Here is a 19,921-nt window from a genome sequence, read left to right as displayed (position 1 = left end):
AATTATACACGTATTTAATCGGTCTTTTTTAATTTTGTTTAATATATGCCCTGTATGGACTAACTTGCAATTTAGAAGACTGTGTTAAGGACTTTTTAAGATACCTTGCCATCGGCAAGTGTTACCGCAACCCAAGTAATTCGATTGTGGATGACAGTCTTTAGTAGAAGTTTCTTCGCAATCCATGGTGGAGGGTACATAAGATTCGGTCTGGCCGAACTTACGGCCATATATACTTGTTTTTGGTTTTTGTTTTTTTTTTTGTTATTGGATTAATTATGTACAAAAATAAATGTGATTCAGCGCCCTCAAGGCATTTTTGAGGCAATCCGAAGCCCAATGAGGTAACTCGGAGATCGGTCTATATGGGGAGTTATACCAAAACATGGCTCGATACACACCATATGTGGCTGACATATTTGTGGTCCTAAAATACCTCTAGGTTTCCGATTTCAGGTGAAGTGGATAAAAACTACAGATTCTAGTAGCCCAAGAAATAAATTCGGGAGGTAGGTCTATATGGAGGCTATATCAAAACATGGACCACTACTCATAATTTTCGACACACCCCTTAATGGTCTTAAAATACCTATAGATTTCAAATTTCAGAAAAATCGGATAGTAACTACAGTTTCTAGAAGCACAAGAAATAAAATCGGGAGATCTGTCTATATGGGGGCTATACCAAAAATGGAACCGATACGAACCATTTTCAACACATCTCTTTATGGTTCTAAAATACCTCTATATTTTCAATTTCAGGCAAATCGGACAAAAAATACAGTTTCTAGATGACTAAGAAGTACATCGGGAGATCGGTCTATATGGGGGCTATACCAAAATATGGATCGATACACCACATTTTCGATACACCAATTTGTGGTCCTAAAATACCTCTAGATTTCAAATTTTAGGCAAATTGGATAAAAACTACGGTTTTTATAAGCTCACGACCCCAAATAGGGAGGTCGTTTTAAATGGGGATATATCAAAACTTGGACCGATATAACCCATCTTCGAACTTGACCTGCCTGCACACAAAAAACGATCGTGCCATTATTGAAGGCTGTAGCGTGATTACAACAGACAGACAGACGTACTTTCATATATGGTCTTAGAATTTCTCCCTGATCAAGAATATATACTTTATATAGTCGAAAATCGATATTTCGATTACAAACGGACTGACAAACTTATTATACCCCCATCACCATTCTATTCCAAACATAAAAGTATTGGAATATAATCATAGTATTCGCTATATATTTATTTTCAAATTCATACTCGTATTCATATGCAAATACCAGCCAACAGGTAGTTCAAACAAATCATAGCTACAAGGAATTCAAACAAATACCAGAATACAAGTGAACTTCGTAATGCATAGCAAAATCATTACTGCTGCCGGCGGCATCATTTAAAGGCATTTCATTCAACTCTCATCGCCACCATCAGTCTGGCTAATGCGATTAATGGAAAAGCACAAACACAAACCAACACAGACTCACAGAATCTAATTGAATCCAAAAGTCCTGGATTCTAAAGAGTTTCGTTAAGTTTCAAGTAGAACACCTTCCAAACATTAAAGCGCATGTCTTTCACAGAGTACAGTGTGGATTGTTGTTCTCTTTTTTATACTCTCTTAGGTATTTTACTCTTCACTCTCTGAGAAGAATATTTGGGAATTCCAAACACTCCCGTTGTCATCTCTTCAATCCACATTTACTTTGGTAAGGCATATAAATTATACCGGCCTAAAGGGGTTTTTATTTTTTGAAAATTCTATTGAAAGAGAGAAATACATTAAATGTTGGGAAATTTCTCTTTAAAGCTATTATATTTAAAGATAGCAAAATTTTAATGTATTAAATTTAAAGACTAATGGCCATATGCAAAACAATTTATTAACAGTTTATCGAAGAAATTTATATGGTAAAAGTAGGTTTGAAGTTTTCTTTAACTCTTTTTATATATGGGGGTTAATATCTCAACATATAATTATGGACCGATTACTAACATCACGTACCAAATTTCAACAGGATCGTGTGAATTTTGCTCCTCTAAGAGGATCCGTAAGCTAAATCTGGGGATGGGTTTATATGGGAGCTATATATAATTATGGACTGACATGGACCAATTTCTGCATGGATTTAAATGCCATATATAAACACCACGTACCAACTTTCAATCGGATCGGATGAAATTTGCTTCTCAAAGAGGCTCGGCATAGGCTGATATGAACCAATGTTTTCATGAATGTTAGATGCATACACTAACATCATGTACAAAATTTCAAGTGGATAAGGTGAAATTTGCTCCTTATAATGGGGCTATATATAATTATGGAACGTTATGGATCAAGTTTTGCATGGTTGTTAGAGAACATATACTAACACCACGTATGAAATTTCAACCGGATCGGACGAAATTTGCTTCTCTAAGAGGCTCCGCACGACAAATCTGGTGGTCTGTTTATATGAGAGCTATACGTAAAAGTGGTCCATTTGCAATACCATTCGACCTACATCAATAACAACTATTTGTACCAAGTTTCAAGTCGATCGCTGGTTTCGGTCAGAAGTTAATGTGATTTCATTACACGGACGGACATCGCTAGATCGACCAAAAATTTCACCACTACCCAGAATATATATTTATGGGGTCTTAGACCAATATTTCGATGTGTTACAAACCTATGGTGGACGATATACAAAATTCATATACCGAAGTAACCAATTTCAACGCCTAGGGTGGCTTACCCTAATGTCCTATAGGGGGCCACCATCTTCTAAACTCAGAGGAAAACCCTGTGCAAAATTTTACTATACCCTCCACCATAGGATGGGGGGTATATTAACTTTGTCATTCCGTGTGTAATACATCGAAATATTGCTCTAAGACCCCATAAAGTATATATATTCTGGGTCGTGGTGAAATTCTGAATCGATCTAAGCATGTCCGTCCGTCCGTCTGTTGAAATCACGCTAACTTCCGAACGAAACAAGCTATCGACTTGAAACTTGGCACAACTAGTTGTTATTGATGTAGGTCGGATGGTATTGCAAATGGGCCACATCGGACCACTTTTACGTATAGCCCCCATATAAACCGACCCCAAATTTGGCTTTCAGAGCCTCTTGGAGGAGCAAAATTCATCCGAACCGGTTGAAATTTGGTATGTGGTGTAAGTATGTGGTCTATAACAACCATGCAAAAATTAGTCCATATCGGTCCATAATTATATATAGCCCCCATAAAAACCGATCCCCAGATTTGATGTCCGGAGCCTCTTGGAGGGGCAAAATTCATCCGATCCAGTTGAAATTTGGTATGCAAAAATTGATCCATATCGGTCGATAATTATATATAGCCCACATATAAACCGATCCCCATATTTGATCTCAGGAGCCTCTTTGCGGAGCAAAATTCATCCGATCCGGTTGAAATTTGGTACGTGGTGTTAGTATATGGTCAACAACAACCGTGCATGAGTTGGTTCAAATCAGTCCATAATTATATATAGCCCCCATATAAACCGATCCCCAGATTTGACCTCCGGTGCCTTGTGGAGAAGCAAAATTCATCCGATCTGGTTGAAATTTGGTACGTGGTGGTAGTATATGATATTTAACAACCATGCCAAAAGTGGTCCATATCAGTCCATAATCATATATAGTCCCCATATAAACCGATCCCGAGATTTGGTTTTGGAGCCTCTTGGAGGAGTAAATTTCGTCCGAGTCAGTTGATATTTGGTACATTGTGCTAATATATGGCCGTTAACAACCATGCCTAACTAGGTCCATATCGGTCTATAGTTATATGTAGCCCTCAGATAAATCGATCCCCAATCACACCAAAATTGGTCCATATTAAGTTCATAATTGTATATAGCCCCCATATAAGCGTCCCCCATATTTCAATTCTGGCTCCCTACTAATTCGATTGAGTATAATTCGATTGTGTATAACAGTCTTTCGTAGAAGTTTCTACGCAATCCATGGTGGAGGGTACATAAGATTCGGCCTGGCCGAACTTACGGCCGTTTATACTTGTTTATATAGAAAATTTTTGTAAAATTTTATTTATATAGAAAATTTTTGCAAAGTCAACATTCTTTTATACCCACAACCATAACATAGAATGGGGACGGGGGTATAATAAGTTTGTCATTCCGTTTGTAACACATCGAAATATCGATTTCCGACTATATAAAGTATATATATCCTTGATCAGGGAGAAATTCTAAGACGATATAAGCATGTCCGTCCGTCGGTCTGTCCTACTGTCTGTTGTAATCACGCTACAGCCTTCAATAATGGCGCTATCGTCCTGAAATTTGGTACAGATTCGTCTTTTGTTTCCAGGCAGGTCAAGTTCGCAGATGAGCTATATCGGTCCAAGTTTTGATATAGTCCCCATATTAACCGACCTCCCAATTTGGGGTCTTGGGCTTATAAAAACTGTAGTTTTTATCCAATTTGCCTGAAATTGGAAATCTAGAGGTATTTTAGGACCATCAAAAAGTGTACCGAAAATGGTGCCTATCGGTCCAAGTTTTGTTATAGCCCCCATATGGACCGATTTCCCGATTAGGTTAGGTTAGGTGGCAGTCCGATGTATCAGGCTCACTTAGACTATTCAGTCCATTGTGATACCACATTGGTGAACTTCTCTCTTATCACTGATTGCTGCCCGATTCCATGTTAAGCTCAATGACAAGGGACCTCCTTTTTATAGCCGATGCTTGGTCGAAACAGGAATTGAACTCATGACCCATTCTATGCAAGGCGGGCATGCTAACAATTGCACCACGGTGGCTCCCGAAAGTGTATTTTCTATCCGATTTGCCAGAAATTGGAAATCTAGAGGTATTCTAGGACCATATAGAGGTGTGCCGAAAATGGGGTGTATCGGTCCATGTTTTGATATAGCCCCCATATAGACCAATTTTACTTCTTGGGCTTCTAGAATCCGTAGTTTTAATCCAATTTACCTGAAATTTGAAATCTAGGGGTACTCTAGGACCCTAAAGACGTGTGCCGAAAATAGTGAGTACCGGTCCATGTTTTGATATAGCCACCATATAGACCGATCTCCCGATTTTACTTCTTCGGCTTCTACAATCTGTAGTTTTTACCCAATGTGCCTCAAATCGAAAATCTAGAGGTATTCCAGGACCCTAAAGAAGTGTGCCGAAAATGGTGATTATCGGTCCATGTTTTGATATAGCCCTCACATAGACCGATCTCCTGATTTTACTTCCTGGGCTTCTAGAATCCGTAGTTTTTATCAATTTGCCTGAAATTGGAAATGTAGAGGTATTCTAGGAAAATAAATTTATGTGCCGAAAATAGTGATTATAGGTCCATGTTTTGATATAGTCCCCATATAGATCGATCTCCCGATTTTACTTCTTGGGCTTCTAGAATCCGTAGTTTTGACCCAGTTTGCCTGAAATTGGAAATCTAGAGGTATTCTAGGAAAATAAAGCTATGTGTCGAAAATAGTGATTATCGGTCCATGTTTTGATATAACCCCCGTATAGACCGATCTCCCGATTTTACTTCTTGGGTTTCTAGAATCCGTAGTTTTAATCCAATTTACCTGAAATTTGAAATCTAGAGGTATTCTAGGAAAATACAGAGATGTGCCGAAAATGGTGAGTACCGATCCATGTTTTGCTATAGCCCCCACATAGACCGATCTCCCGATTTACATCTTGGGCTTCTAGACCCCGTAGTTTTTATCCAATTTGCCTGAAATTGGAAATCTAGAGGTATTCTAGGACCATAAAGAAGTGTGCCGAATATATTGAGTATCGGTACAGTTTTTGATATAGCCCCCTTATAAACCGGCCCTCCGATTTGGGGTCTAGATTCTAGAACTACAATTAAATGTGCTAAATACTGTGTGTATCCTTCCATGTTTTGGTATAGCCCCCATTACACCAAACTTCCGATTTAACTCCTAGGATTTCTAGAAATTCTAGTTTTTATCCGATTTGCCACAAATTGAAAATATACTGGCATTTTAGACCCATAACAAAGTGTATATGATTTAGTTTTATCGGTCCATTTGGTAAGGCCTCCATATAGACCGATTTCACTTATTGAGGGTAAAGAAGTCGCACTGATCATGAAAATTGCTTGAAACTGAATGCCAGATTTCCAGATTTTACTTCTCGTAATCATTTAAATAATTGGGATGAAATTCTACAGATTTTAGATTTCCAATCAAGGCGTTATTTCATCATTTTCTTACACACGTACAAGAGATGTTTATGATTCCTCTAAAACTCAAACAAAAAATTGGTCTTATAAATTCAGAATCTGATCTGGTCTTCATAGATAAAATCTTTACATTTATCTGTGGGAAGCGTACTGGTTGAACTGATCTGCTTGGGAAAATATCTGTCATCAAACCCCCCTGAAATTTTCGAAAGAAAATTTTTATTTGATTCCTGGTGGTGGGTATTTAAGATTCGGCCCGGCCGAACTTACTACAGTATATGTTGTATAGAAAATTTAGACAACATTTTATATTTATAAAAAAATTTGTAAAAATTTTATTTCTATAGAAAATTTTGTTAAAATTTTATTTCTATAGAAAATTTTGTCAAAATTTAATTTCTTAAGGAAATTTTGTCAAAATTTTATTTCTATAGAAAATTTTGTCAAAATTTTAATTCTATAGAACATTTTGTCAACATTTTATTTCTATAGAAAATTTTGTCTAAATTTTATTTCTATAGAAAATTTTGTCTAAATTTTATTTCTATAGAAAATTTTGTCAAAATTTTATTTCTATAGAAAATTTTGTGAAAATTTTATTTCTATAGAAAATGTTGTCAAAATTTTATTTCTATAGAAAATTTTGTCAAAATTTTATTTCTATAGAAAATTTTGTCAAAATTTTATTTCTATAGAAAATTTTCTTAAAATTTTATTTCTATAAAAAATGTTGTCAAAATTTTATTTCTATAGAAAATTTTGTTAAAATTTTATTTCTCTAGAAAATTTTGTCAAAATTTTATTTCTATAGAAAATTTTGTCAAAATTTTATTTCTGTAGAAAATTTTGTCAAAATTTTATTTCTATAGAATATTTTGTCAAAATTTTATTTCTACCGAAAATTTTGTCAAAATTTTATTTCTATAGAAAATTTAGTCAACATTTTATTTCTATAGAAAATTTTGTCAAAATTTTATTTCTATAGAAAATTTTGTCAAAATTTTATTTCTATAGAATATTTTGTCAAAATTTTATTACCATCGAAAATTTTGTCAAAATTTTATTTCTATAGAAAATTTTGTCAAAATTTTATTTCTATAGAAAATTTTGTCAAAATTTTATTTCTATAGAATATTTTGTCAAAAATTTATTTCTACCGAAAATTTTGTCAAAATTTTATTTCTATAGAAAATTTAGTCAACATTTTATTTCTATAGAAAATTTTGTCAAAATTTTATTTCTATCTATTCATGGCATTTGGTACGTATTTAAAGAATTAATTCGAAGCTTCATTAGCCTATTGTTTATTAATTAACTCTTCAAAATGATTTCGAAATCTGAATTAAATCACACTTTAAATAATAAATTATCAAAAACAACGAAACGAAGACCTTCATTACAGAAGCACTATTCCCATCCCCATAATTTCAAGTGCACTCTGTGCATAGCATCATTTCAGTCCTCACAGTTGGCCTGAGAAACCTCCTTCGGCTCTTTTATGCTCTGTTTGACTTTTAAAAAGCTGGCAAAGATGTCAACAACTCACTAATGTTCTTTAAGTGACCTTGTCAATGGAAATTTAAATAATTTATTTGTTCCTGGCGACACTTTGTCAGTATGCTCAGCAATATTCGGCTGCTGTTTGCTGGTAATGACGCGAATCGAGTGTCGCTGTTATTGGAGATATTACCGGTTTTCATTTATTGCCAAGTTGGTATGCTTCATGCACTTCATGTAGTTGAATTGCTATGGAACTATGGTATTTTATTCACCTTGAACTTTATCTTTGGTAGACACTATAAAGACAGTTGAAATTATGATGGTTTTGTTTTTTAATTTTTTCTAATGTAAATTCATAGCAAATTATTTTTTTATGGTACTTAATTTCACAATTTTATGGACAGGTATTTAATAATAAAACTCGTAAAATCGTGCACATTATATATCAGCCAGAAGGACTACACAGCGTCTGGTCAATGAAGCGGAAATTTTTATTGATCTCATAGACATGACTTTGTCATAGCCACCATCTCTAAATCTGGAAATTTCATTATTCGAATTCAAAGAATTTTCATTCAATGAAATGATTAATTCCTACTTAAAGTCGAGTCTTAATTTGGAAAATAAAGTTGTCGTTAACTCGTTTTTAAAGGACTTTGATAGCATATGAAGAAACAAGTATATACGGCCGTAAGTTCGGCCAGGCCGAAGCTTATGTACCCTCCATCATGGATTGCGTAGAAACTTCTTCTAAACCCTGCCATCCATAATCGAATTACTTAAGTTGCGGTAACGCTTGCCGATGGCAAGGCATATTATAACCTCCTAACACCATCTTCTAAATTGTATGACAAAATTATCTATAGAAAGAAAATTTTGACAAAAATTTCTACAGAAATAAAATTTTAACAAAACCGAATAAAATTTGAACAAAATTTTCTATAGAAATAAAATTTTGACAAAATTTTCTATAGAAATAAAATTTTGACAATGATGAAAATTTTATTATGAACCGAATAATATTTTAACAAAATTTTCTCTAGAAATGAAATTTTGACAAAATTTTCTATAGAAATAAAATTTTGACAACATTTTCTATAGAAAAAAATTTTGGTAGATTATTTTTGGCTCTAGTGGCAACCATGATTATGGACCGATATGGACCAATTTTTGTGTGATTGGACCAATTTTGCTATGGTTTTTAGCGACCATATACTAACACCACGTTCTTAATTTGAACCGGATCGGATGAATTTTGCACCTCCAAGAGGCTCCGGAGGTCAAATCTGGAGAACGTTTTATATGGGGGCTATATATAATTAAGGACCGATATGGATCAATTCTGGCACGGTTGTTAAAGATCATATACTAACACCATGTTCCAAATTACAACCGGATTGGATGAAATTTGCTTCTCTTGGAGACTTCGAAAGCCAAATCTGGGGATCGTTTTATATGGGGGCTATATATAATTATGAACCGATGTGGACCAATTTTTGCATGGTTGTTAGAGACCATATACCAATATCATGTACCAAATTTCAGGCGGATCGGATGAAATTTGCTTCTCTTTGAGGCTCCGCAACCCAAATCTGGGGATCGGTTTATATGGGCGCTTTATATAATTATGGACCGATTTGGACCAATTTTTGCATGGTTGTTAGAGACCATATACCAATACCATGTACCAAATTTCAACCAATTTTTGCATGGTTGGTAGAGACCATATACCAACACCACATACCAAATTTCTGCCGGATCGGATGAAATATGCTTCTGTTAGAGGCTCTACAAGCCAAATCTGAGGATCGGTTTATATGGGGCCTATATATAATTAAGGACCGATATGGACCAATTTTTGCATGGTTGTTAGAGACCATATACCAACATCATGTACCAAATTTTAGCCGTATCGGATGAAATTTGCTTCTCTTTTAGGCTCCGCAAGCCAAATCTGGGGATCGGTTTATATGGGGGCTATATATAATTATGGACCGATGTGGACCAATTTTTGCATGGTTAGTAGAGACCATATACTAACAGCATGTACCAAATTTCAGCCGGATCGGATGAAATTTGCTTCTCTTAGAGCAATCGCAAGCCAAATTTGGGGGTCCGTTTATATGGGGGCTATACGTAAAAGTGGACCGATATGGACCAATTTTCGCATGGTTGTTAGAGATCATATACCAACACCATATACCAAATTTCAGCCGGATCGGATGAAATATGCTTCTGTTAGAGGCTCTACAAGCCAAATCTGAGGGTCCCTTTATATGGGGGCTATACGTAAAAGTGGACCGATATGGCCCATTTTCAATACCATCCGACCTACATCGATAGCAACTACTTGTGCCAAGTTTCAAGTCGATAGCTTGTTTCGTTCGGAAGTTAGCGTGATTTCAACAGACGGACGGACGGACGGACGGACGGACGGACGGACATGCTTAGATCGACTCAGAATTTCACCACGACCCAGAATATATATACTTTATGGGGTCTTAGAGCAATATTTCGATGTGTTACAAACGGAATGACAAAGTTAATATACCCCCATCCTATGATGGAGGGTATAAAAAAGCTGAGAAACCGAAAAATTAAAATTTGCTTCCCAGAAGCAAGTACACCAAACCCAAATTTAAAAGAGAATTGTATCTTAAAAGTATCCTTACTTGTATTCTCCGCTTCTTTGGCTCGGAATCAATACCAAATTTTTTAAAGTAAAGACAAAATCTTTGGAACCGGGTATGCTTTTTTTTTTAGTGCATAGTTAGAATAATAATTCTGCAATCTATGCGAAATTTCAAGTAAATGGGAGTATTACTTTGACCTCCCTGGTCATATGAGTGCAAATCGGACGGAAGTTATATATGGGACGGAAGATATATATCTGAACCGATTTCAACCAAATTTGGCACAATGCACATTGGGCCAAATGACCGAAATCTCACGCATAAAATCAATTTTTGAACTTGTGAAAATTAAATATTTGGTGATACGAAAAAGTTGACAACACATTACGAAAAACAAATCCAAAATGGTAAAACAATATGGCAACCCGTTTGGCCGTCTCAGGCCGACGAAGTGGCAACTCTTTGCCATTGATTTTTTTTCTTGAATTCATAGTTTAGCAAGGTGCTTTAGAGATTTTGCTGGTAAAAAAAAAGTTTTTAAAGTTATAAACTTAATTTAAAATGTAAAATTTAAGTCAAAGTATGTACTTTTAGTAAAAATTAACAGCGATGGTAAATATTGTTTGGTTGTTTAAGAAAAATGTGTGACAAAAAGCATATTTTTTCTTTGCTAAATATAATGTATGTCCCATGTTTTCTGGAGTAGAACTTACTATATTGGAACGTATTGGTTGAGTTTTATACTGCGTTAGAAAGGTTGAAATGTTGTCTTTCTTGCAAACATAAATTTGTCTGCTTATAAGTGCTAATGAAGCTATCCTGTTATAATTATGGTGTTACAATCAAAACGCAGAAATTATTAAATATCGGATAGAAAACAACTCCCAGTGCTGTAATAATAATGCAAAAACATTAAAAAGTGATAAGTCTACCGTCAAGAAAAAAGTAAAATAATTGTGCAGGGAAATAGAATGAAGTAGCGTTACTTTGTTTAGTAGAAACATCTGGACAAAACAATGGTAACGAATGAGAAATTTAGGTAAATCTGCAATATCTACCATATCATTAATAATAGGTATATAAAATAAAATGTCGTCCTGGGTGTCTTACTGCAACTGATTCGTCGACACAAGTTCAGTTACAAAATATGCTTAATCATAAAGCTAATATTTACATATAGACTTACATATAGCAGAGTGTCAAGGTAGTGACACGCACAGAAATAATATGATCACTTCAAACATGATTCAAGAACAAAATGTTATTTTTGGACTGGGAACGCAAAAACGGTATCTGAACATTTTTTAACGAATATGTTCCCATTTCAACATAGTGTTGCAGAAATAATGGTATTTGAAACTTTTAGCTAAAATGAGCGATTGAATTAAACTAAAATTGCTGAAATCATATACACTTTAAGGCAGTGATCAAGATGGAGTAACAGTGAGCATCAGTTCTAATCTAGATTTTCAGTTTCCAATGTTACTACATATTGAAATATTTGATTTGGTGTATGATAAATGTGGTTGAGATACATCCTCCATTAGAAAGTGGGCGTGACAGTGGCCGGATCGGTCCGAAATGTTGATCATACATTATTCTCATCCCCAGTGGTACATGTACAAAAATTTAGAGCTCTAAGCGCTTCCTTTGGGTTGAAATAGGCCCTTCATTTTAAAGTGGGCGTGGCAATGGGCGGATCGGTCAAAATTTTTTATCATAATTTATTCTCATCCCCAGTGGTACATGTACAAAAATTTAGGGCTCTAAGCGCTTCCTTTGGGTTGAAATAGGCCCTTCATTTTAAAGTGGGCGTGGCAATGGGCGGATCGGTCCAAATTTTTTATCATAATTTATTCTCATCCCCATTGGTATATGTACAAAATTTCAGAGGTCTGGGTGCTTCCGTTGATTTAATGCGTCAAAAACCTGTCATTTGGCCACTGTGCAATGTGCGAAATTTGAAGCAAATCACGGCAAACCCCTGGATTTTGAGGTCATATAAGTTCAAATCGGACGAAGGATATATATGGGAGTTATATCTAAATCTGAATCGATTTTGACCATATTTGGTACATACAATAGTATCGTTAAAAGAACCGCTTGTGCAAAATTTGAAGTAAGTCAGGGAAAAACTCTGGCTTTTGAGACCATATAAGTCCAAATAGGGCGAAAGATATATATGTGAGCTATATCTAAATCTGAACCGATTTTAACAAAATTTGACACACATAACGATACTATTAACGATACTTGTGCAAAATTTGAAGCAAATCACGGCGAAACTCTGACCTTTGTAGTCATATGAGTTCAAATCGGACGGAAGATATATATGGGAGCTATATCTACATTTGAACCGACATATCTATATCTAAATCTGAACCGATTTCAATAAAATTTTGCACACTTGACTATACTACTAATTGTACTCCTAGTACAAAATTTCAACCAAATTCGGCCAAAAATCTGGCTTCTGGGGCCATATAAGTCCATATCGGGCGAAAGATATATATGGGAGCTATATCTAAATCTGAACCGATTTCTTCCAAAATCAATAGGGTTCTATTCTGACCCAAATTAGGAACATGTGCCAAACTTGAAGCCGATTGGACTTAAATTGCGACCTAGACTTTGATCACAAAAATGTGTTCACAGACAGACGGACGGACGGACGGACAGACGGACATAGTTATATCGACTCAGGGACCCACCCTGAGCATTATTGCCAAAGACACCATGTGTCTATCTCGTCTCCTTCTGGGTGTTACAAAACTATGCACTAACTTATAATACCCTGTTCCACAGTGTGGCGCAGGGTATAATTAGGGGCAAATTTCTTTAAACCAAAACAAGTAAGGAAAGTCTAAAGTTGGGCGGGGCCTACTATATTATACCCTGCACCACATTGTAGATTTACATTTTCGATACCATATCAAATCCGTCCAATGTGTTGTGTGCTATATATAAAGGTTTTTTTTTCTCATTTTGGCTGATAAGTCCCCGGTCTGACACATAGATGGCGTCGCTAGTATTAAAATATTATATAGTACCACCCTTCAAATGATTCGTGTCAAAATTTGACGTCTGTAAGTCAATTAGTTTGTGAGATAGAGCGTCTTTTGCGAAGCAACTTTTGTTATTGTGAAAAAAATGGGAAAAAAGGAATTTCGTGTTTTGATAAAATACTGTTTTCTGAAGGGAAAAAATACAGTGGAAGCAAAAACTTGGCTTGATAATGAGTTTCCGGACTCTGCCCCAGGGAAACCAACAATAATTGATTGGTATGCAATATTCAAGGGTGGTGAAATGAGCACGGAGGACGGTGAACGCAGTGGACGCCCGAAAGAGGTGGTTACCGACGAAAACATCAAAACAATCCACAAAATGATTTTGAATGACCGTAAAATGAAGTTGATCGAGATAGCAAAGGCATTGAAGATATCAAAGGAACGTGTTGGTCATATCATTCATCAATATTTGGATATGCGGAAGCTCTGTGCAAAATGGGTGCCGCGCGAGCTCACATTTGACCAAAACCAACAACGTGTTGATGATTCTGAGCGGTGTTTGCAGCTGTTAACTCGTAATACACCCGAGTGTTTCCGTCGATATGTGACAATGGATGATACTTCATGGCTCCATCACTACACTCCTGAGTCCAATCGACAGTCGGCTGAATGGACAGCGACCGGTGAACCGTCTCCGAAGCGAGGAATGACTCAAAAATTCGCTGGCAAAGTAACATAATGGCCTCTGTTTTTTGGGATTTTTATCGATTAGCTTGGAAGGGAAACCCATTAACAGTAACTATTATATGGCGTTATTGGAGCGTTTGAAGGTCGAAATCGCGGCAAAACGACCCCATATGAAAAAGAAAAAATTTGATTCCACCAAGACAACGCACCGTGCCACAAGTCATTGAGAACGATGGCAAAAATTCATGAATTGGCCCCCAGATCTGGCCCCCAGCGACTTTTTCTTGTTCTCACACCTCAAAAGGATGCTCGCAGGGAAAAAATTTGGCTGCAATGAAGAGGTGATCGCCGAAACTGAGGCCTATTTTGTGGCAAAACCGAAGGAGTACTACCAAAATGGTATCAAAAGATTGGAAAGTCGTTATAATCGTTGTATCGCTCTTGAAGGGAACTATGTTGAATAATAAAAACGAATTTTGACAAAAAAAATGTGTTCTTCTTTGTTAGACCGGGTACTTATCAGCCAACCTGTTACTTTATACAGTCGGAAATCGATATTTCGACGATCAACATTCTATGGTGGGTATAAAAAAGTAAGGTTTCATTAAGATGTGATAAATTTCGAAAAAAGTTTATCTATTATTTCAGGCTTCAATCCATTATAATGCCACAGTGGTGCACATTCCTCTTATCACAGGGTGCTGCACGATTCTATGCTTAGCTCTTTATTGCCGAGTCCAAGCGGCGTCCCACATACACTTACAAATGTCATCACCATTACTGAGAGAGCATAATCCACTGCCATTCGGTCGAAGCTGGATTTGAACCCTTTGTATGCAAGGCGGGCATGCTAACCATTGCGCCAAGGTGGCTCCAATGGACAATAATTGATTGATTAATTTGTTACAACTTTTTATATCCTGAACCACATAGTGCACTGGTAGAAAAAGTTTCGTTAATACGATGAATTCCTACGCTGTATTAAGGAAATTCTTCATTAAAAGTCAGCCAACGTAGCATTTCATTATAACAACGTAATTTTACGTTATATATACTAAACCCTTTATGGAATACTTTTCATAGTATTAACGAATAATTACGTTGCTATAACGTAGCCTTTTCGTTGTATAAACGAAAATTATTCATTGTATGAATGAAACTTATTCATTGAATGGATGCAGCTTATACGTTGTATGAATGAAAATCATTCGTTGTCTGAATGAAAAACGAACGTTGTATTAATGAACTAACCCATTAATGTATTTGAGTGTAGTCATCGGTAGTATATATTCAGTCGGATCGGATGAAACTTGCTTCTCTTAGAGGCTCCGCAAGCCAAATCGGGGGATCGGTTTATATGGGGGCTATATATAATTACGAATCGATGTGGACCAATATTTGCATGGTTGTTAGAGATCATATGCCGACACCGTGTACCAAATTTCAGTCGGATCGGATGAAATTTGCTTCTCTTAGAGGCTCCGCAAGCCAAATCTGGGGATCGGTTTATATGGGGGCTATATATAATTATGAACCGACGTGGACCAATTTTTGCATGGTTATTAGAGATCATATGCTGACACCATGCGCCAAATTTCAGTCGGATCGTATGAAATTTGCTTCTCTTAGAGGCTCCGCAAACCAAATTTGGGGATCGGTTTATATGCGGGCTATATATAACTATGGACCGATGTGGACCAATTTGTGCATAGTTGTTTGAGACCATACACTTACACCATGTACCAAATTTCAGCCGGATTGGATGAAATTTGCTTCTCTTAGAGGCTCCGAAGCCAAAATCGGGGGATCGGTTTATATGGGAACCGATGAACCGATGTAGACGAATTATTGCATGGTTGTTAGATATCATATATCAACATCAAGTGCCAAGTTCCAACCGGGTCGGATGAAATTTGCTTCTCTTTGAGGCTCCGCAAGCCAAATCGTGGGATCGGTTTATATGGGGGCTATATATAATTATGGACCGATGTGGACCAATTTTTGCATGGTTGTTAGAGACCATATGCTAACACCATATACCAAATTTCAGCCGGATCGGATCAAATTTGCTTCTCTTAGAGGATTCGCAAGCCAAATTTGGGGGTCCGTTTATATGGGGGCTATACGTAAAAGTTGACCGATATGGCCCATTTGCAATACCATCTGACCTACATCAATAACAACTACTTGTGCTAAATTTCAAGTCGATAGCTTGTTTCGTTCGGAAGTTAGCGTGTTTTCAACAGACGGACGGACGGACATGCTCAGATCGACTCAGAATTTCACCACGACCCAGAATATATATACTTGTGGGGTCTTAGAGCAATATTTCGATGTGTTACAAACGGAATGACAAAGTTAATATACCCCCATCCTATGGTGGAAGGTATAATAACTCATCCACGATCTATGTTTATAATTCACAACGAAACTCTAATGAGCCTGTGTACTCTTCAGCGAAAAGAACGTAAATGTTGTATAATACACACAAAGAAAATTTCATTAAAATTGAGCCAACGAAAATTTTTCATTGATACAACGAAACATTTTCATTAAGACAATGAAAATGTTCGTTAATAGTACGAAACGTTTCGTTGACTAACAGAAAATTCGTTATAATAACGAACAATTTCGTTATATTAATGAATTTGTTTCATTGGCTCAATTTTAATGACACATTTCATTAATATAACGAAACTTTTTCTACCAGTGTACAAACGACCAAATGAAGGTTTGCCCATCAGACAATTTTTCAGTTGAACTTTTTACCGTTTCAAGATGCACACGGAAACATGTGCTTATTGTCATGTCTACATGGGTATGTACACATTACTAAGACGCCACAGACGTATTAGAGAGGGTATAGAGAGACAGAAATACTCAAAGTCTCATTCGTACTATTAACGAACATATTTCACTAATATGACGAAAGTTTATATACATACAAAGTTTATATTCGTAATATTAACGAAACGTATTTCATTAATATAACGCAAAACAAAAACACAAAATTGTCTTTTTACGATTGATTTCATTGTATTAACGATCACTTTCGTTCTTATAACGAACAAGTAAGGAAAGTCTAAAGTCGGGCGGGGCCGACTATATTATAATACCCTGCACCACTTTGTAGATCTAACTTTTCGATACCATATCACATCCGTGAAATGTGTTGGGGCTATATATAAAGGTTTGTCCCAAATACATACATTTAAATATCACTCGATCTGGACAGAATTTAATAGACTTCTACAAAATCAAAATTCTTTATTTTGATTTTGTAGACTCTATAGACTCAAAATTTAAGTTGGCTAATGCACTAGGGTGGAACACAATGTTCGTAAAAAACCAGTAAGGAAAGTCTAAAGTCGGGCGGGGCCGACTATATTATACCCTGCACCACTTTGTAGATCTAAATTTTCGATACCATATCACATCCGTCAAATGTGTTGGGGGCTATAAATAAAGGTTTGTCCCAAAAACATACATTTAAATATCACTCGATTTGGACAGAATTTGATAGACTTCTACAAAATATATAGACTCAAAATTTAAGTTGGCTAATGCACTAGGGTGGAACACAATTTTAGTAAAAAAGAACACAATTTTAGTAAAAAACAAGTAAGGAAAGTCTAAAGTCGGGCGGGGCCGACTATATTATACCCTGCACCACTTTGTAGATCTAAATTTTCGATACCATATCACATCCGTCAAATGTGTTGGGGCTATATAAAGGTTTGTCCCAAATACATACATTTAAATATCACTCGATCTGGACAGAATTTGGTAGACTTCTACAAAATCTATAGACTCAAAATTTAAGTCGGCTAATGCACTAGGGTGGAACACAATGTTAGTAAAAAAATATGGGAAACATTTAAATCTGGAGCAATTTTAAGAAAACTTCGCAAAAGTTTATTTATGATTTATCGCTCGCTATATATGTATTAGAAGTTTAGGAAAATTAGAGTCATTTTTACAACTTTTCGACTAAGCAATGGCGATTTTACAAGGAAAATGTTGGTCGAAATCAGAAAAACATATATATGGGAACTAAATCTAAATCTGAACCGATTTCAACCAAATTTGACACGCATAGCTACAATGCTAATTCTACTCCCTGTGCAAAATTTCAACTAAATCGGAGCAAAAAATTGGCCTCTGTGGTCATATGTGTGTAAATCGGCTGAAAGCTATATATGGGAGCTATATATAAACCTGAACCGATTTCAACCAAATTTGGCACGCATAGCTACAATGCTAATTCTACTCCCTGTGCAAAATTTCAACTAAATCGGAGCAAAAAATTGGCCTCTGTGGTCATATGAGTGTAAATCGGGCGAAAGCTATATGTGGAAGCTATATATAAACCTGAACCGATTACAACCAAATTTGGCACACTTGACTACACTACTAATTGTACTCCTAGTGCAAAATTTCAACCAAATTGGGGTAAAACTCTGGCTTCTGGGACCGTATTAGTCCATATCGGGCGATAGATATATATGGGAGCTATGTCTAAATCTGAACCGATTTCAACCACATTTGGCACACTTGACTACACTACTAAGTGTACTCCTAGTGCAAAATTTCAACCAAATTAGGGTAAAACTCTGGCTTCTGGGGCCATATAAGTCCATATCGGGCGAATTATATATATAGGAGCTATATCTAAATCTGAACCGATTTCTTCCAAAATCAATAGGGATCTATTCTGAGCCAAAACACATACTTGTGTCAAATTTTAAGTCGATTGGACTAAAACTGCGACCTAGACTTTGATTACAAAAATGTGTTCACGGACAGACGGACATCGCTATATCGACTCAAGAGCCCACCCTGAGCATTTTTGCCAAAGACACCATGTGTCTATCTCGTCTCCTTCTGGGTGTTGCAAACATATGCACTAACTTATAATACCCTGTTCCACAGTGTGGCGCAGGGTATAAAAATTCCGTTATATTAACGAAAAATAATCAACGAAGCCCGTTCGTTAATAGTACGAAGCATTTTTCTACCAGTGTGGTTAGTTTATAATAGCTTTGATCTGCAAGAAAATGTGTCTACCATAAATATTGTGTCTATAAGTGTCCGTCCGTCTGTCTATGTATTTTGCAAATGAGCAAACATATTTCAATAATAACCCCAATTGTATAGGAGGATTGGTTTAGAGTATTATATAGTCGGCCTCGTCCCACTTTCTACTTTATTCAATTGTTTCCGAATTAATTCTTTAACATTTGAAAAAAATACCGTATTTTCAATTTGTGATCCAAATAAATAAACAAGTATATACGGCCGTAAGTTGGGCCAGGCCGAAGCTTATGTACCCTCCTCCATGGATTGCGTAGAAACTTCTACTGAAGACTGTCATCCACAATCGAAATACTTGGGTTGCAGTAACACTTGCCGATGGCAAGGTATCTTAAAACTTCCTAACACCGTAATATATACCACATAGTCCATACGTGGTATATATTAAACTACAAAAGCCGATTAAATACGTATATAATTAAGTTGAAAGTTGCTATAGAAATAAAATTTTGACAAAATAAAATTTTACCAACATTTTCTATTGAAGTAAAATTTGGAAAAAATTTTCTATAGAAATAAAATTTTGACAAAATTTTCTATAGAACTAAAATTTTGACAAATTTTCTATAAAAATAACATTTTGACAATGTTTTCTATAAAAATAAAATTTTGGTAGATTATTTTTGGCTCGAGTGGCAACCATGATAATGAACCGATATGGACCAATTTTTGTGTGATTGGGGATCGGCTATATATAACTATAGACCGATACGGACCCATTTTTGACATGGTTGTTAGCGGCCTTATACTAACACCACGTTGCAAA

Source organism: Haematobia irritans, chromosome 1, assembly GCF_050003625.1.
Source record: "Haematobia irritans isolate KBUSLIRL chromosome 1, ASM5000362v1, whole genome shotgun sequence".
Lineage (NCBI taxonomy): Eukaryota > Metazoa > Arthropoda > Insecta > Diptera > Muscidae > Haematobia > Haematobia irritans.
The sequence above is the reverse complement of the archived record's forward strand: the minus strand, read 5'-3'. Positions refer to the sequence as shown.